The following is a 20,820-nucleotide window of genomic DNA, read 5'->3' as shown; positions in this document are numbered from 1 at the left end:
TTCTGCAAAGCACTGTGGTAAATCCGTGCAGTGCTTGTGATGTGCGTATATCACAAAGTTCCACTGCGTGCATCATTTTGGCGGTAGTTGGGATTGTATTCTCTGGACCAGGAATTGAAAAACGCAATTCCTGCAGAATGTAGCCACAATTGCACAGCAAAAAACGCAATGTCACACCCTAAGCAATTGCAATTTGCGTTTTGAGATCTGTAATCTGAGGGTTGAAGCAGGCCTAAGGGGACCACTGGATCCCAATTCCTTCTCAAGTGGTCGGCGTGTTCCCGGACTTTTCATTTTAGGGTGAAAGAGGGGTACCCATTATGACCACCTATCCCGCTCATCCCTCTCCAAAGTCCCGTCCCTTAAATCTCTCTCACCACCATCTTCCAACACACCCTAAGAGTCTACCTTCCTGTGGTGGGCCGGCTTACAATCCTGTTGGCCAAAATATGTTTTACTTTTAGCCAACTGGATTAGCCAAAGTACTCTGCCAAAAAAAGAATGTAATAAAAAATCTTAGAGGGAGAACAACTAGACAGGTTTAGATCCAAAAATTGTATCATGCCCATTTTGCCAATAGCAACAGCTTGGCGATGAACATGTAAATCGCAGTGCCGGGTTTTGCTAGCGGGATCAGTAGTTTTCTGAATGGCAATTGGTATGGCTGTAGGGGAGGAGGAGGCCATTAGTATAACTTGGGGGTATATTTAGATATTTTTAAATATGCCCCGAGTTATACTCTGCAAATTGCAACAATTTTTAATCACCAATCAAGTTCTCTCAAGGGCCAATTCATACCTGGGGTGCTTTTGGTGTGGAGCGTTTCTGCTCTTTGCTGATAGCCGGTATTCTGCAAAGCACTGTGGTACATCCGTGCAGTGCTTGTGATGTGCGTATATCACAAAGGTGCACTGCGTGCATCATTTGGCGGCAGAGGGGATTCTATTCTTTGGAACAGGAATTGAAAAACGCAATCCCTGCAGAATGGAACCACAATTGCACAGCAAAAACGCAATGACACACCCTAAGCAATTGCAATTTGCGTTTTGAGATCTGCAATCTGAGGGTTGAAGCAGGACTAAGGGGACCACTGGATCCCAATTCCTTCTCAAGTGGTCGGCGTGTTCCCAGACTTTTCACTTTAGGGTGCAAGAGGGGTACCCATATGACCACCTATCCCCCTCATCCCTCTCCAAAGTCCCGTCCCCTAAACCTCTCTCACCACCATCCTCCAACACGCCCTAAGAGTCTACCTTGCTGTGATGGGCCGGCTTACAATCCTGTTGGCCAAAATGTGTTTTACTTTTAGACCACTGGATTAGCCAAAGTACTCTGCCAAAAAAGAATATAATAAAAAATCTTAGAGAGAGAACAACTAGACAGGTTTAGATCCAAAAATTGTATCATGCCCATTTTGTCAATAGCAACAGCTTGGCGATGAACAAGTAAATCGCAGTGCCGGGTTTTTGCTAGTGGGATCAGTAGTTTTCTGATCGGCAATTGTTGGACTGCAGCTTTTTTTTGTTTTGTTTGTGCTTTTATGCTTTGTACCTTTTTGGTGAGGATTGGTATGGCTGTAGGGGAGGAGGAGGCCATTAATATAACTTGGGGGTATATTTAGATTATTTTAAATATGCCCCGGGTTATACTCTGCAGGTTGCAACAATTGTTAATCACCAATCAAGTTTCTCTCAAGGGCCAGTTCACACCTGGGGTGCTTTTGGTGTTAAGCGCTTCTGCACTTTGCTGATAGCCAGTATTCTGCAAAGCACTGTGGTAAATCCGTGCAGTGCTTGTGATGTGCGTATATCACAAAGTTCCACTGCGTGCATCATTTTGGCGGTAGTGGGGATTGTATTCTCTGGACCAGGAATTGAAAAACGCAATTCCTGCAGAATGTAGCCACAATTGCACAGCAAAAAATGCAATGACACACCCTAAGCAATTGCAATTTGCGTTTTGAGATCTGTAATCTGAGGGTTGAAGCAGGCCTAAGGGGACCACTGGATCCCAATTCCTTCTCAAGTGGTCGGCGTGTTCCCGGACTTTTCATTTTAGGGTGAAAGAGGGGTACCCATTATGACCACCTATCCCCCTCATCCCTCTCCAAAGTCCCGTCCCTTAAATCTCTCTCACCACCATCTTCCAACACACCCTAAGAGTCTACCTTCCTGTGGTGGGCCGGCTTACAATCCTGTTGGCCAAAATATGTTTTACTTTTAGCCAACTGGATTAGCCAAAGTACTCTGCCAAAAAAAGAATGTAATAAAAAATCTTAGAGGGAGAACAACTAGACAGGTTTAGATCCCAAAATTGTATCATGCCCATTTTGCCAATAGCAACAGCTTGGCGATGAACATGTAAATCGCAGTGCCGGGTTTTGCTAGCGGGATCAGTAGTTTTCTGAATGGCAATTGTTGGACTGCAGTTTTTTTTTGTTTTGTTTGCGCTTCTGTGCTTTGTACCTTTTTGGTGAGGATTGGTATGGCTGTAGGGGAGGAGGAGGCCATTAGTATAACTTGGGGGTATATTTAGATTATTTTAAATATGCCCCGAGTTATACTCTGCAAATTGCAACAATTGTTAATCACCAATCAAGTTCTCTCAAGGGCCAGTTCATACCTGGGGTGCTTTTGGTGTGGAGCGTTTCTGCTCTTTGCTGATAGCCGGTATTCTGCAAAGCACTGTGGTACATCCGTGCAGTGCTTGCGATGTGCGTATATCACAAAGGTGCACTGCGTGCATCATTTTGGCGGCAGTGGGGATTCTATTCTCTGGAACAGGAATTGAAAACGCAATCCCTGCAGAATGGAGCAACAATTGCACAGCAAAAATGCAATGACACACCCTAAGCAATTGCAATTTGCATTTTGAGATCTGCAATCTGAGGGTTGAAGTAGGCCTAAGGGGACCACTGGATCCCAATTCCTTCTCAAGTGGTCGGCGTGTTCCCGGACTTTTCACTTTAGGGTGCAAGAGGGATACCCATTATGACCACCTATCCCCCTCATCCCTCTCCAAAGTCCCGTCCCCTAAACCTCTCTCACCACCATCCTCCAACACGCCCTAAGAGTCTACCTTGCTGTGGTGGGCCGGCTTACAATCCTGTTGGCCAAAATGTGTTTTACTTTTAGCCAACTGGATTAGCCAAAGTACTTTGACAAAAAAAGAATGTAATAAAAAATCTTAGAGGGAGAAAAACTAGACAGGTTTAGATCCAAAAATTGTATCATGCCCATTTTGCCAATAGCAACAGCTTGGCGGTGAACAAGTAAATCGCAGTGCCGGGTTCGCGCTTCTATGCTTTGTACCTTTTTGGTGAGGATTGGTATGGCTGTAGGGGAGGAGGAGGCCATTAGTATAACTTGGGGGTATATTTAGATTATTTTAAATATGCCCCGGGTTATACTCTGCAGGTTGCAACAATTGTTAATCACCAATCAAGTTCTCTCAAGGGCATGTTCACACCTGGGGTGCTTTTGGTGTGAAGCGTTTCTGCACTTTGCTGATAGCCAGTATTCTGCATAGCACTGTGGTAAATCCGTGCAGTGCTTGTGATGTGTGTATATCACAAAGTTCCACTGCGTGCATCATTTTGGCGGTAGTGGGGATTGTATTCTTTGGAACAGGAATTGAAAAACGCAATACCTGCAGAATGGAACCACAATTGCACAGCAAAAACGCAATGACACACCCTAAGCAATTGCAATTTGCGTTTTGAGATCTGCAATCTGAGGGTTGAAGCAGGCCTAAGGGGACCACTGGATCCCAATTCCTTCTCAAGTGGTCGGCGTGTTCCCGGACTTTTCACTTTAGGGTGCAAGAGGGGTACCCATTATGACCACCTATCCCCCTCATCCCTCTCCAAAGTCCCGTCCCTTAAATCTCTCTCACCACCATCTTCCAACACGCCCTAAGAGTCTACCATGCTGTGGTGGGCCGGCTTACAATCCTGTTGGCCAAAATGTGTTTTACTTTTAGCCAACTGGATTAGCCAAAGTACTCTGCCAAAAAAAGAATGTAATAAAAAATCTTAGAGAGAGAACAACTAGACAGGTTTAGATCCAAAAATTGTATCATGCCCATTTTGCCAATAGCAACAGCTTGGCGATGAACAAGTAAATCGCAGTGCCGGGTTTTGCTAGCAGGATCAGTAGTTTTCTGAATGGCAATTGTTGGACTGCAGTTTTTTTTGTGTTGTTTGCGCTTCTGTGCTTTGTACCTTTTTGGTGAGGATTGGTATGGCTGTAGGGGAGGAGGAGGCCATTAGTATAACTTGGGGGTATATTTAGATTATTTTAAATATGCCCCGAGTTATACTCTGCAAATTGCAACAATTGTTAATCACCAATCAAGTTCACTCAAGGGCCAGTTCATACCTGGGGTGCTTTTGGTGTGGAGCGTTTCTGCTCTTTGCTGATAGCCGGTATTCTGCAAAGCACTGTGGTACCTCCGTGCAGTGCTTGCGATGTGCGTATATCACAAAGGTGCACTGCGTGCATCATTTTAGCGGCAGTGGGGATTCCATTCTCTGGAACAGGAATTGAAAACGCAATCCCTGCAGAATGGAGCAACAATTGCACAGCAAAAATGCAATGACACACCCTAAGCAATTGCAATTTGGGTTTTAAGATCTGCAATCAGAGGGTTGAAGCAGGCCTAAGGGGACCACTGGATCCCAATTCCTTCTCAAGTGGTCGGCGTGTTCCCGGACTTTTCACTTTAGGGTGCAAGAGGGGTACCCATTATGACCACCTATCCCCCTCATCCCTCTCCAAAGTCCCGTCCCCTAAACCTCTCTCACCACCATCCTCCAACACGCCCTAAGAGTCTACCTTGCTGTGGTGGGCCGGCTTACAATCCTGTTGGCCAAAATGTGTTTTACTTTTAGACAACTGGATTAGCCAAAGTACTTTGACAAAAAAAGAATGTAATAAAAAATCTTAGAGGGAGAACAACTAGACAGGTTTAGATCCAAAAATTGTATCATGCCCATTTTGCCAATAGCAACAGCTTGGCGGTGAACAAGTAAATCGCAGTGCCGGGTTTTGCTAGCGGGATCAGTAGTTTTCTGAATGGCAATTGTTGGACTGCACTGCAGCTTATTTTTGTTTTGTTCGCGCTTCTATGCTTTGTACCTTTTTAGTGAGGATTGGTATGGCTGTAGGTGAGGAGGAGGCCATTAGTATAACTTGGGGGTATATTTAGATTATTTTAAATATGCCCCGAGTTATACTCTGCAAATTGCAACAATTTTTAATCACCAATCAAGTTCTCTCAAGGGCCAGTTCATACCTGGGGTGCTTTTGGTGTGGAGCGTTTCTGCTCTTTGCTGATAGCCGGTATTCTGCAAAGCACTGTGGTACATCCGTGCAGTGCTTGCGGTGTGCGTATATCACAAAGGTGCACTGCGTGCGTCATTTTGGCGGCAGTGGGGTTTCTATTCTCTGGAACAGGAATTGAAAAAACGCAATTCCTGCAGAATGTAGCCACAATTGCACAGCAAAAACGCAAAAACGCAATGACACACCCTAAGCAATTGCAATTTGCGTTTTGAGATCTGCAATCTGAGGGTTGAAGCAGGCCTAAGGGGACCACTGGATCCCAATTCCTTCTCAAGTGGTCAGCGTGTTCCCGGACTTTTCACTTTAGGGTGAAAGAGGGGTACCCATTATGACCACCTATCCCCCTCATCCCTCTCCAAAGTCCCGTCCCTTAAATCTCTCTCACCACCATCTTCCAACACACCCTAAGAGTCTACCTTGCTGTGGTGGGCCGGCTTACAATCCTGTTGGCCAAAATGTGTTTTACTTTTAGCCAACTGGATTAGCCAAAGTACTCTGCCAAAAAAAAGAATGTAATAAAAAATCTTAGAGGGAGAACAACTGGTCAGGTTTAGATCCAAAAACTGTATCATGCCCATTTTGCCAATAGCAACAGGTTGGCGATGAACATGTAAATCGCAGTGCCGGGTTTTGCTAGCGGGATCAGTAGTTTTCTGAATGGCAATTGTTGGACTGCAGTTTTTTTTGTTTTGTTTGCGCTTCTGTGCTTTGTACCTTTTTGGTGAGGATTGGTATGGCTGTAGGGGAGGAGGAGGTCATTAGTATAACTTGGGGGTATATTTAGATTATTTTAAATATGCCCCGAGTTATACTCTGCAAATTGCAACAATTTTTAATCACCAATCAAGTTCTCTCAAGGGCCAGTTCATACCTGGGGTGCTTTTGGTGTGGAGCGTTTCTGCTCTTTGCTGATAGCCAGTATTCTAAAAAGCACTGTGGTACATCCGTGCAGTGCTTGCGATGTGCGTATATCACAAAGGTGCACTGCGTGCATCATTTTAGCGGCAGTGGGGATTCTATTCTCTGGAACAGGAATTGAAAAACGCAATCCCTGCCGAATGGAACAACAATTGCACAGCAAAAACGCAATGACACACCCTAAGCAATTGCAATTTGCGTTTTGAGATCTGCAATATGAGGGTTGAAGCAGGACTAAGGGTACCACTGGATCCCAATTCCTTCTCAAGTGGTCGGCGTGTTCCCAGACTTTTCACTTTAGAATGCAAGATGGGTACCCATTATTACCACCTACCCCCCTCATCCCTCTCCAAAGTCCCGTCCCTTAAACCTCTCTCACCACCATCTTCCAACATGCCCTAAGAGTCTACCTTGCTGTGGTGGGCCGGCTTACAATCCTGTTGGCCAAAATGTGTTTTACTTTTAGCCAACTGGATTAGCCAAAGTACTCTGCCAAAAAAGAATGTAATAAAAAATCTTAGAGGGAGAACAACTAGACAGGTTTAGATCCAAAAATTGTATCATGCCCATTTTGCCAATAGCAACAGCTTGGCGATGAACAAGTAAATCACAGTGCCGGGTTTTTGCTAGTGGGATCAGTAGTTTTCTGATCGGCAATTGTTGGACTGCAGCTTTTTTTTGTTTTGTTTGTGCTTTTATGCTTTGTACCTTTTTGGTGAGGATTGGTATGGCTGTAGGGGAGGAGGAGGCCATTAATATAACTTGGGGGTATATTTAGATTATTTTAAATATGCCCCGGGTTATACTCTGCAGGTTGCAACAATTGTTAATCACCAATCAAGTTCTCTCAAGGGCCAGTTCATACCTGGTGTGCTTTTGGTGTGGAGCGTTTCTGCTCTTTGCTGATAGCCAGTATTCTAAAAAGCACTGTGGTACATCCGTGCAGTGCTTGCGATGTGCGTATATCACAAAGGTGCACTGCGTGCATCATTTTGGCGGCAGTGGGGATTCTATTCTCTGGAACAGGAATTGAAAAACGCAATCCCTGCAGAATGGAACCACAATTACACAGCAAAAACGCAATGACACACCCTAAGCAATTGCAATTTGCGTTTTGAGATCTGCAATCTGAGGGTTGAAGCAGGACTAAGGGGACCACTGGATCCCAATTCCTTCTCAAGTGGTCGGCGTGTTCCCGGACTTTTCACTTTAGGGTGCAAGAGGGGTACCCATTATGACCACCTACCCCCCTCATCCCTCTCCAAAGTCCCATCCCTTAAACCTCTCTCACCACCATCTTCCAACATGCCCTAAGAGTCTACCTTGCTGTGGTGGGCCGGCTTACAATCCTGTTGGCCAAAATGTGTTTTACTTTTAGCCAACTGGATTAGCCAAAGTACTCTGACAAAAAAAGAATGTAATAAAAAATCTTAGAGGGAGAACAACTAGACAGGTTTAGATCCAAAAATTGTATCATGTCCATTTTGCCAATAGCAACAGCTTGGCGATTAACATGTAAATCGCAGTGCCAGGTTTTGCTAGCGGGATCAGTAGTTTTCTGAATGGCAATTGTTGGACTGCAGTTTTTTTTGTTTTTTTTTTGCGCTTCTGTGCTTTGTACCTTTTTGGTGAGGATTGGTATGGCTGTAGGGGAGGAGGAGGCCATTAGTATAACTTGGGGGTATATTTAGATTATTTTAAATATGCCCCGAGTTATACTTTTCAAATTGCAACAATTTTTAATCACCAATCAAGTTCTCTCAAGGGCCAGTTCATACCTGGGATGCTTTTTGTGTGGAGCGTTTCTGCTCTTTGCTTATAGCCGGTATTCTGCAAAGCACTGTGGTACATCCGTGCAGTGCTTGCGGTGTGCGTATATCACAAAGGTGCACTGCGTGCATCATTTTGGCGGCAGTGGGGATTCTATTCTCTGGAACAGGAATTGAAAAACGCAATCCCTGCAGAATGGAACCACAATTGCACAGCAAAAATGCAATGACACACCCTAAGCAATTGCAATTTGCCTTTTGAGATCTGCAATCTGAGGTTTGAAGCAGGCCTAAGTGGACCACTGGATCCCAATTCCTTTTCAAGAGGTCGGCGTGTTCCCGGACTTTTCACTTTAGGGTGAAAGAGGGGTACCCATTATGACCACCTATCCCCCTCATCCCTCTCCAAAGTCCCGTCCCTTAAACCTCTCTCACCACCATCTTCCAACATGCCCTAAGAGTCTACCTTGCTGTGGTGGGCCGGCTTACAATCCTGTTGGCCAAAATGTGTTTTACTTTTAGCCAACTGGATTAGCCAAAGTACTCTGCCAAAAAAAGAATGTAATAAAAAATCTTAGAGGGAGAACAACTAGACAGGTTTAGATCCAAAAATTGTATCATGCCTACTTTGCCAATAGCAACAGCTTAGCGATGAACATGTACATCGCAGTGCCGGGTTTTTGCTAGTGGGATCACTAGTTTTCTGAATGGCAATTGTTGGACTGCACTGCAGCTTATTTTTGTTTTGTTCGCGCTTCAATGCTTTGTACCTTTTTGGTGAGGATTGGTATGGCTGTATAGGAGGAGGAGGCCATTAATATAACTTGGGGGTATATTTAGATTATTTTAAATATGCCCCGGGTTATACTCTGCAGGTTGCAAGAATTGTTAATCACCAATCAAGTTCTCTCAAGGGCCAGTTCACACCTGGGCTGCTTTTGGTGTGAAGCGTTTCTGCACTTTGCTGATAGACAGTATTCTGCAAAGCACTGTGGTAAATCCGTGCAGTGCTTGTGATGTGCGTATATCACAAAGTTCCACTGCGTGCATCATTTTGGCGGTAGTGGGGATTGTATTCTCTGGAACAGGAATTGAAAAACGCAATTCCTGCAGAATGTAGCCACAATTGCACAGCAAAAACGCAATGACACACCCTAAGCAATTGCAATTTGCGTTTTGAGATCTGCAATCTGAGGTTCGAAGCAAGCCTAAGGGGACCACTGGATCCCAATTCCTTCTCAAGTGGTCAGCGTGTTCCCGGACTTTTCACTTTAGGGTGAAAGAGGGGTACCCATTATGACCACCTATCCCCCCCATCCCTCTCCAAAGTCCCGTCCCCTAAACCTCTCTCACCACCATCCTCCAACACGCCCTAAGAGTCTACCTTGCTGTGGTGGGCCGGCTTACAATCCTGTTGGCCAAAATGTATTTTACTTTTAGCCAACTGGATTAGCCAAAGTACTCTGCCAAAAAAAGAATGTAATAAAAAATCTTAGAGGGAGAACAACTAGAGAGGTTTAAATCCAAAAATTGTATCATGCCCATTTTGCCAATAGCAACAGCTTGGCGATGAACATGTAAATCGCAGTGCCGGGTTTTGCTAGCGAGATCAGTAGTTTTCTGAATGGCAATTGTTGGACTGCAGTTTTTTTTGTTTTGTTTGCGCTTCTGTGCTTTGTACCTTTTTGGTGAGGTTTGGTATGGCTGTAGGGGAGGAGGAGGCCATTAGTATAACTTGGGGGTATATTTAGAATTTTTTAAATATGCCCCGAGTTATACTCTGCAAATTGCAACAATTTTTAATCACCAATCAAGTTCTCTCAAGGGCCAGTTCATAACTGGGGTGCTTTTGGTGTGGAGCGTTTCTGCTCTTTGCTGATAGCCAGTATTCTAAAAAGCACTGTGGTACATCCGTGCAGTGCTTGCGATGTGCGTATATCACAAAGGTGCACTGGGTGCATCATTTTGGCGGCAGTGGGTATTCTATTCTCTGGAACAGGAATTGAAAAACGCAATCCCTGCAGAATGGAGCAACAATTGCACAGTAAAAACGCAATGACACACCCTAAGCAATTGCAATTTGCGTTTTGAGATCTGCAATCTGAGGGTTGAAGCAGGACTAAGGGGACCACTGGATCCCAATTCCTTCTCAAGTGGTCGGCGTGTTCCCGGACTTTTCACTTTAGGGTGCAAGAGAGGTACCCATATGACCACCTATCCCCCTCATTCCTCTCCAAAGTCCCGTCCCCTAAACCTCTCTCACCACCATCCTCCAACATGCCCTAAGAGTCTACCTTGCTGTGGTGGGCCGGCTTACAATCCTGTTGGCCAAAATGTGTTTTACTTTTAGCCAACTGTATTAGCCAAAGTACTCTGCCAAAAAAGAATGTAATAAAAAATCTTAGAGGGAGAACGACTAGACAGGTTTAGATCCAAAAATGGTATCATGCCTACTTTGCCAATAGCAACAGGTTAGCGATGAACATGTACATCACAGTACCGGGTTTTTGCTAGTGGGATCACTAGTTTTCTGAATGGCAATTGTTGGACTGCACTGCAGCTTATTTTTGTTTTGTTCGCGCTTCTATGCTTTGTACCTTTTTGGTGAGGATTGGTATGGCTGTAGGGGAGGAGGAGGCCATTAGTATAACTTGGGGGTATATTTAGATATTTTTAAATATGCCCCGAGTTATACTCTGCAAATTGCAACAATTTTTAATCACCAATCAAGTTCTCTCAAGGGCCAATTCATACCTGGGGTGCTTTTGGTGTGGAGCGTTTCTGCTCTTTGCTGATAGCCGGTATTCTGCAAAGCACTGTGGTACATCCGTGCAGTGCTTGTGATGTGCGTATATCACAAAGGTGCACTGCGTGCATCATTTGGCGGCAGTGGGGATTCTATTCTTTGGAACAGGAATTGAAAAACGCAATCCCTGCAGAATGGAACCACAATTGCACAGCAAAAACGCAATGACACACCCTAAGCAATTGCAATTTGCGTTTTGAGATCTGCAATCTGAGGGTTGAAGCAGGACTAAGGGGACCACTGGATCCCAATTCCTTCTCAAGTGGTCGGCGTGTTCCCGGACTTTTCACTTTAGGGTGCAAGAGGGGTACCCATATGACCACCTATCCCCCTCATCCCTCTCCAAAGTCCCGTCCCCTAAACCTCTCTCACCACCATCCTCCAACACGCCCTAAGAGTCTACCTTGCTGTGGTGGGCCGGCTTACAATCCTGTTGGCCAAAATGTGTTTTACTTTTAGACCACTGGATTAGCCAAAGTACTCTGCCAAAAAAGAATATAATAAAAAATCTTAGAGAGAGAACAACTAGACAGGTTTAGATCCAAAAATTGTATCATGCCCATTTTGCCAATAGCAACAGCTTGGCGATGAACAAGTAAATCGCAGTGCCGGGTTTTTGCTAGTGGGATCAGTAGTTTTCTGATCGGCAATTGTTGGACTGCAGCTTTTTTTTGTTTTGTTTGTGCTTTTATGCTTTGTACCTTTTTGGTGAGGATTGGTATGGCTGTAGGGGAGGAGGAGGCCATTAATATAACTTGGGGGTATATTTAGATTATTTTAAATATGCCCCGGGTTATACTCTGCAGGTTGCAACAATTGTTAATCACCAATCAAGTTTCTCTCAAGGGCCAGTTCACACCTGGGGTGCTTTTGGTGTGAAGCGCTTCTGCACTTTGCTGATAGCCAGTATTCTGCAAAGCACTGTGGTAAATCCGTGCAGTGCTTGTGATGTGCGTATATCACAAAGTTCCACTGCGTGCATCATTTTGGCGGTAGTGGGGATTGTATTCTCTGGACCAGGAATTGAAAAACGCAATTCCTGCAGAATGTAGCCACAATTGCACAGCAAAAAACGCAATGTCACACCCTAAGCAATTGCAATTTGCGTTTTGAGATCTGTAATCTGAGGGTTGAAGCAGGCCTAAGGGGACCACTGGATCCCAATTCCTTCTCAAGTGGTCGGCGTGTTCCCGGACTTTTCATTTTAGGGTGAAAGAGGGGTACCCATTATGACCACCTATCCCCCTCATCCCTCTCCAAAGTCCCGTCCCTTAAATCTCTCTCACCACCATCTTCCAACACACCCTAAGAGTCTACCTTCCTGTGGTGGGCCGGCTTACAATCCTGTTGGCCAAAATATGTTTTACTTTTAGCCAACTGGATTAGCCAAAGTACTCTGCCAAAAAAAGAATGTAATAAAAAATCTTAGAGGGAGAACAACTAGACAGGTTTAGATCCAAAAATTGTATCATGCCCATTTTGCCAATAGCAACAGCTTGGCGATGAACATGTAAATCGCAGTGCCGGGTTTTGCTAGCGGGATCAGTAGTTTTCTGAATGGCAATTGGTATGGCTGTAGGGGAGGAGGAGGCCATTAGTATAACTTGGGGGTATATTTAGATATTTTTAAATATGCCCCGAGTTATACTCTGCAAATTGCAACAATTTTTAATCACCAATCAAGTTCTCTCAAGGGCCAATTCATACCTGGGGTGCTTTTGGTGTGGAGCGTTTCTGCTCTTTGCTGATAGCCGGTATTCTGCAAAGCACTGTGGTACATCCGTGCAGTGCTTGTGATGTGCGTATATCACAAAGGTGCACTGCGTGCATCATTTGGCGGCAGTGGGGATTCTATTCTTTGGAACAGGAATTGAAAAACGCAATCCCTGCAGAATGGAACCACAATTGCACAGCAAAAACGCAATGACACACCCTAAGCAATTGCAATTTGCGTTTTGAGATCTGCAATCTGAGGGTTGAAGCAGGACTAAGGGGACCACTGGATCCCAATTCCTTCTCAAGTGGTCGGCGTGTTCCCGGACTTTTCACTTTAGGGTGCAAGAGGGGTACCCATATGACCACCTATCCCCCTCATCCCTCTCCAAAGTCCCGTCCCCTAAACCTCTCTCACCACCATCCTCCAACACGCCCTAAGAGTCTACCTTGCTGTGGTGGGCCGGCTTACAATCCTGTTGGCCAAAATGTGTTTTACTTTTAGACCACTGGATTAGCCAAAGTACTCTGCCAAAAAAGAATATAATAAAAAATCTTAGAGAGAGAACAACTAGACAGGTTTAGATCCAAAAATTGTATCATGCCCATTTTGCCAATAGCAACAGCTTGGCGATGAACAAGTAAATCGCAGTGCCGGGTTTTTGCTAGTGGGATCAGTAGTTTTCTGATCGGCAATTGTTGGACTGCAGCTTTTTTTTGTTTTGTTTGTGCTTTTATGCTTTGTACCTTTTTGGTGAGGATTGGTATGGCTGTAGGGGAGGAGGAGGCCATTAATATAACTTGGGGGTATATTTAGATTATTTTAAATATGCCCCGGGTTATACTCTGCAGGTTGCAACAATTGTTAATCACCAATCAAGTTTCTCTCAAGGGCCAGTTCACACCTGGGGTGCTTTTGGTGTGAAGCGCTTCTGCACTTTGCTGATAGCCAGTATTCTGCAAAGCACTGTGGTAAATCCGTGCAGTGCTTGTGATGTGCGTATATCACAAAGTTCCACTGCGTGCATCATTTTGGCGGTAGTGGGGATTGTATTCTCTGGACCAGGAATTGAAAAACGCAATTCCTGCAGAATGTAGCCACAATTGCACAGCAAAAAACGCAATGACACACCCTAAGCAATTGCAATTTGCGTTTTGAGATCTGTAATCTGAGGGTTGAAGCAGGCCTAAGGGGACCACTGGATCCCAATTCCTTCTCAAGTGGTCGGCGTGTTCCCGGACTTTTCATTTTAGGGTGAAAGAGGGGTACCCATTATGACCACCTATCCCCCTCATCCCTCTCCAAAGTCCCGTCCCTTAAATCTCTCTCACCACCATCTTCCAACACACCCTAAGAGTCTACCTTCCTGTGGTGGGCCGGCTTACAATCCTGTTGGCCAAAATATGTTTTACTTTTAGACAACTGGATTAGCCAAAGTACTCTGCCAAAAAAAGAATGTAATAAAAAATCTTAGAGGGAGAACAACTAGACAGGTTTAGATCCAAAAATTGTATCATGCCCATTTTGCCAATAGCAACAGCTTGGCGATGAACATGTAAATCGCAGTGCCGGGTTTTGCTAGCGGGATCAGTAGTTTTCTGAATGGCAATTGGTATGGCTGTAGGGGAGGATGAGGCCATTAGTATAACTTGGGGGTATATTTAGATATTTTTAAATATGCCCCGAGTTATACTCTGCAAATTGCAACAATTTTTAATCACCAATCAAGTTCTCTCAAGGGCCAATTCATACCTGGGGTGCTTTTGGTGTGGAGCGTTTCTGCTCTTTGCTGATAGCCGGTATTCTGCAAAGCACTGTGGTACATCCGTGCAGTGCTTGTGATGTGCGTATATCACAAAGGTGCACTGCGTGCATCATTTGGCGGCAGTGGGGATTCTATTCTTTGGAACAGGAATTGAAAAACGCAATCCCTGCAGAATGGAACCACAATTGCACAGCAAAAACGCAATGACACACCCTAAGCAATTGCAATTTGCGTTTTGAGATCTGCAATCTGAGGGTTGAAGCAGGACTAAGGGGACCACTGGATCCCAATTCCTTCTCAAGTGGTCGGCGTGTTCCCGGACTTTTCACTTTAGGGTGCAAGAGGGGTACCCATATGACCACCTATCCCCCTCATCCCTCTCCAAAGTCCCGTCCCCTAAACCTCTCTCACCACCATCCTCCAACACGCCCTAAGAGTCTACCTTGCTGTGGTGGGCCGGCTTACAATCCTGTTGGCCAAAATGTGTTTTACTTTTAGACCACTGGATTAGCCAAAGTACTCTGCCAAAAAAGAATATAATAAAAAATCTTAGAGAGAGAACAACTAGACAGGTTTAGATCCAAAAATTGTATCATGCCCATTTTGCCAATAGCAACAGCTTGGCGATGAACAAGTAAATCGCAGTGCCGGGTTTTTGCTAGTGGGATCAGTAGTTTTCTGATCGGCAATTGTTGGACTGCAGCTTTTTTTTGTTTTGTTTGTGCTTTTATGCTTTGTACCTTTTTGGTGAGGATTGGTATGGCTGTAGGGGAGGAGGAGGCCATTAATATAACTTGGGGGTATATTTAGATTATTTTAAATATGCCCCGGGTTATACTCTGCAGGTTGCAACAATTGTTAATCACCAATCAAGTTTCTCTCAAGGGCCAGTTCACACCTGGGGTGCTTTTGGTGTGAAGCGCTTCTGCACTTTGCTGATAGCCAGTATTCTGCAAAGCACTGTGGTAAATCCGTGCAGTGCTTGTGATGTGCGTATATCACAAAGTTCCACTGCGTGCATCATTTTGGCGGTAGTGGGGATTGTATTCTCTGGACCAGGAATTGAAAAACGCAATTCCTGCAGAATGTAGCCACAATTGCACAGCAAAAAACGCAATGACACACCCTAAGCAATTGCAATTTGCGTTTTGAGATCTGTAATCTGAGGGTTGAAGCAGGCCTAAGGGGACCACTGGATCCCAATTCCTTCTCAAGTGGTCGGCGTGTTCCCGGACTTTTCATTTTAGGGTGAAAGAGGGGTACCCATTATGACCACCTATCCCCCTCATCCCTCTCCAAAGTCCCGTCCCTTAAATCTCTCTCACCACCATCTTCCAACACACCCTAAGAGTCTACCTTCCTGTGGTGGGCCGGCTTACAATCCTGTTGGCCAAAATATGTTTTACTTTTAGACAACTGGATTAGCCAAAGTACTCTGCCAAAAAAAGAATGTAATAAAAAATCTTAGAGGGAGAACAACTAGACAGGTTTAGATCCAAAAATTGTATCATGCCCATTTTGCCAATAGCAACAGCTTGGCGATGAACATGTAAATCGCAGTGCCGGGTTTTGCTAGCGGGATCAGTAGTTTTCTGAATGGCAATTGGTATGGCTGTAGGGGAGGATGAGGCCATTAGTATAACTTGGGGGTATATTTAGATATTTTTAAATATGCCCCGAGTTATACTCTGCAAATTGCAACAATTTTTAATCACCAATCAAGTTCTCTCAAGGGCCAATTCATACCTGGGGTGCTTTTGGTGTGGAGCGTTTCTGCTCTTTGCTGATAGCCGGTATTCTGCAAAGCACTGTGGTACATCCGTGCAGTGCTTGTGATGTGCGTATATCACAAAGGTGCACTGCGTGCATCATTTGGCGGCAGTGGGGATTCTATTCTTTGGAACAGGAATTGAAAACCGCAATCCCTGCAGAATGGAACCACAATTGCACAGCAAAAACGCAATGACACACCCTAAGCAATTGCAATTTGCGTTTTGAGATCTGCAATCTGAGGGTTGAAGCAGGACTAAGGGGACCACTGGATCCCAATTCCTTCTCAAGTGGTCGGCGTGTTCCCGGACTTTTCACTTTAGGGTGCAAGAGGGGTACCCATATGACCACCTATCCCCCTCATCCCTCTCCAAAGTCCCGTCCCCTAAACCTCTCTCACCACCATCCTCCAACACGCCCTAAGAGTCTACCTTGCTGTGGTGGGCCGGCTTACAATCCTGTTGGCCAAAATGTGTTTTACTTTTAGACCACTGGATTAGCCAAAGTACTCTGCCAAAAAAGAATATAATAAAAAATCTTAGAGAGAGAACAACTAGACAGGTTTAGATCCAAAAATTGTATCATGCCCATTTTGCCAATAGCAACAGCTTAGCGATGAACAAGTAAATCGCAGTGCCGGGTTTTTGCTAGTGGGATCAGTAGTTTTCTGATCGGCAATTGTTGGACTGCAGCTTTTTTTTGTTTTGTTTGTGCTTTTATGCTTTGTACCTTTTTGGTGAGGATTGGTATGGCTGTAGGGGAGGAGGAGGCCATTAATATAACTTGGGGGTATATTTAGATTATTTTAAATATGCCCCGGGTTATACTCTGCAGGTTGCAACAATTGTTAATCACCAATCAAGTTTCTCTCAAGGGCCAGTTCACACCTGGGGTGCTTTTGGTTTGAAGCGCTTCTGCACTTTGCTGATAGCCAGTATTCTGCAAAGCACTGTGGTAAATCCGTGCAGTGCTTGTGATGTGCGTATATCACAAAGTTCCACTGCGTGCATCATTTTGGCGGTAGTTGGGATTGTATTCTCTGGACCAGGAATTGAAAAACGCAATTCCTGCAGAATGTAGCCACAATTGCACAGCAAAAAACGCAATGTCACACCCTAAGCAATTGCAATTTGCGTTTTGAGATCTGTAATCTGAGGGTTGAAGCAGGCCTAAGGGGACCACTGGATCCCAATTCCTTCTCAAGTGGTCGGCGTGTTCCCGGACTTTTCATTTTAGGGTGAAAGAGGGGTACCCATTATGACCACCTATCCCGCTCATCCCTCTCCAAAGTCCCGTCCCTTAAATCTCTCTCACCACCATCTTCCAACACACCCTAAGAGTCTACCTTCCTGTGGTGGGCCGGCTTACAATCCTGTTGGCCAAAATATGTTTTACTTTTAGCCAACTGGATTAGCCAAAGTACTCTGCCAAAAAAAGAATGTAATAAAAAATCTTAGAGGGAGAACAACTAGACAGGTTTAGATCCAAAAATTGTATCATGCCCATTTTGCCAATAGCAACAGCTTGGCGATGAACATGTAAATCGCAGTGCCGGGTTTTGCTAGCGGGATCAGTAGTTTTCTGAATGGCAATTGGTATGGCTGTAGGGGAGGAGGAGGCCATTAGTATAACTTGGGGGTATATTTAGATATTTTTAAATATGCCCCGAGTTATACTCTGCAAATTGCAACAATTTTTAATCACCAATCAAGTTCTCTCAAGGGCCAATTCATACCTGGGGTGCTTTTGGTGTGGAGCGTTTCTGCTCTTTGCTGATAGCCGGTATTCTGCAAAGCACTGTGGTACATCCGTGCAGTGCTTGTGATGTGCGTATATCACAAAGGTGCACTGCGTGCATCATTTGGCGGCAGAGGGGATTCTATTCTTTGGAACAGGAATTGAAAAACGCAATCCCTGCAGAATGGAACCACAATTGCACAGCAAAAACGCAATGACACACCCTAAGCAATTGCAATTTGCGTTTTGAGATCTGCAATCTGAGGGTTGAAGCAGGACTAAGGGGACCACTGGATCCCAATTCCTTCTCAAGTGGTCGGCGTGTTCCCAGACTTTTCACTTTAGGGTGCAAGAGGGGTACCCATATGACCACCTATCCCCCTCATCCCTCTCCAAAGTCCCGTCCCCTAAACCTCTCTCACCACCATCCTCCAACACGCCCTAAGAGTCTACCTTGCTGTGGTGGGCCGGCTTACAATCCTGTTGGCCAAAATGTGTTTTACTTTTAGACCACTGGATTAGCCAAAGTACTCTGCCAAAAAAGAATATAATAAAAAATCTTAGAGAGAGAACAACTAGACAGGTTTAGATCCAAAAATTGTATCATGCCCATTTTGTCAATAGCAACAGCTTGGCGATGAACAAGTAAATCGCAGTGCCGGGTTTTTGCTAGTGGGATCAGTAGTTTTCTGATCGGCAATTGTTGGACTGCAGCTTTTTTTTGTTTTGTTTGTGCTTTTATGCTTTGTACCTTTTTGGTGAGGATTGGTATGGCTGTAGGGGAGGAGGAGGCCATTAATATAACTTGGGGGTATATTTAGATTATTTTAAATATGCCCCGGGTTATACTCTGCAGGTTGCAACAATTGTTAATCACCAATCAAGTTTCTCTCAAGGGCCAGTTCACACCTGGGGTGCTTTTGGTGTTAAGCGCTTCTGCACTTTGCTGATAGCCAGTATTCTGCAAAGCACTGTGGTAAATCCGTGCAGTGCTTGTGATGTGCGTATATCACAAAGTTCCACTGCGTGCATCATTTTGGCGGTAGTGGGGATTGTATTCTCTGGACCAGGAATTGAAAAACGCAATTCCTGCAGAATGTAGCCACAATTGCACAGCAAAAAATGCAATGACACACCCTAAGCAATTGCAATTTGCGTTTTGAGATCTGTAATCTGAGGGTTGAAGCAGGCCTAAGGGGACCACTGGATCCCAATTCCTTCTCAAGTGGTCGGCGTGTTCCCGGACTTTTCATTTTAGGGTGAAAGAGGGGTACCCATTATGACCACCTATCCCCCTCATCCCTCTCCAAAGTCCCGTCCCTTAAATCTCTCTCACCACCATCTTCCAACACACCCTAAGAGTCTACCTTCCTGTGGTGGGCCGGCTTACAATCCTGTTGGCCAAAATATGTTTTACTTTTAGCCAACTGGATTAGCCAAAGTACTCTGCCAAAAAAAGAATGTAATAAAAAATCTTAGAGGGAGAACAACTAGACAGGTTTAGATCCCAAAATTGTATCATGCCCATTTTGCCAATAGCAACAGCTTGGCGATGAACATGTAAATCGCAGTGCCGGGTTTTGCTAGCGGGATCAGTAGTTTTCTGAATGGCAATTGTTGGACTGCAGTTTTTTTTTGTTTTGTTTGCGCTTCTGTGCTTTGTACCTTTTTGGTGAGGATTGGTATGGCTGTAGGGGAGGAGGAGGCCATTAGTATAACTTGGGGGTATATTTAGATTATTTTAAATATGCCCCGAGTTATACTCTGCAAATTGCAACAATTGTTAATCACCAATCAAGTTCTCTCAAGGGCCAGTTCATACCTGGGGTGCTTTTGGTGTGGAGCGTTTCTGCTCTTTGCTGATAGCCGGTATTCTGCAAAGCACTGTGGTACATCCGTGCAGTGCTTGCGATGTGCGTATATCACAAAGGTGCACTGCGTGCATCATTTTGGCGGCAGTGGGGATTCTATTCTCTGGAACAGGAATTGAAAACGCAATCCCTGCAGAATGGAGCAACAATTGCACAGCAAAAATGCAATGACACACCCTAAGCAATTGCAATTTGCATTTTGAGATCTGCAATCTGAGGGTTGAAGTAGGCCTAAGGGGACCACTGGATCCCAATTCCTTCTCAAGTGGTCGGCGTGTTCCCGGACTTTTCACTTTAGGGTGCAAGAGGGATACCCATTATGACCACCTATCCCCCTCATCCCTCTCCAAAGTCCCGTCCCCTAAACCTCTCTCACCACCATCCTCCAACACGCCCTAAGAGTCTACCTTGCTGTGGTGGGCCGGCTTACAATCCTGTTGGCCAAAATGTGTTTTACTTTTAGCCAACTGGATTAGCCAAAGTACTTTGACAAAAAAAGAATGTAATAAAAAATCTTAGAGGGAGAAAAACTAGACAGGTTTAGATCCAAAAATTGTATCATGCCCATTTTGCCAATAGCAACAGCTTGGCGGTGAACAAGTAAATCGCAGTGCCGGGTTCGCGCTTCTATGCTTTGTACCTTTTTGGTGAGGATTGGTATGGCTGTAGGGGAGGAGGAGGCCATTAGTATAACTTGGGGGTATATTTAGATTATTTTAAATATGCCCCGGGTTATACTCTGCAGGTTGCAACAATTGTTAATCACCAATCAAGTTCTCTCAAGGGCATGTTCACACCTGGGGTGCTTTTGGTGTGAAGCGTTTCTGCACTTTGCTGATAGCCAGTATTCTGCATAGCACTGTGGTAAATCCGTGCAGTGCTTGTGATGTGTGTATATCACAAAGTTCCACTGCGTGCATCATTTTGGCGGTAGTGGGGATTGTATTCTTTGGAACAGGAATTGAAAAACGCAATACCTGCAGAATGGAACCACAATTGCACAGCAAAAACGCAATGACACACCCTAAGCAATTGCAATTTGCGTTTTGAGATCTGCAATCTGAGGGTTGAAGCAGGCCTAAGGGGACCACTGGATCCCAATTCCTTCTCAAGTGGTCGGCGTGT

This window comes from Hyperolius riggenbachi, chromosome 5, assembly GCF_040937935.1.
Source record: "Hyperolius riggenbachi isolate aHypRig1 chromosome 5, aHypRig1.pri, whole genome shotgun sequence".
Classification (NCBI taxonomy): Eukaryota; Metazoa; Chordata; class Amphibia; order Anura; family Hyperoliidae; genus Hyperolius; species Hyperolius riggenbachi.
The sequence above is the reverse complement of the archived record's forward strand: the minus strand, read 5'-3'. Positions refer to the sequence as shown.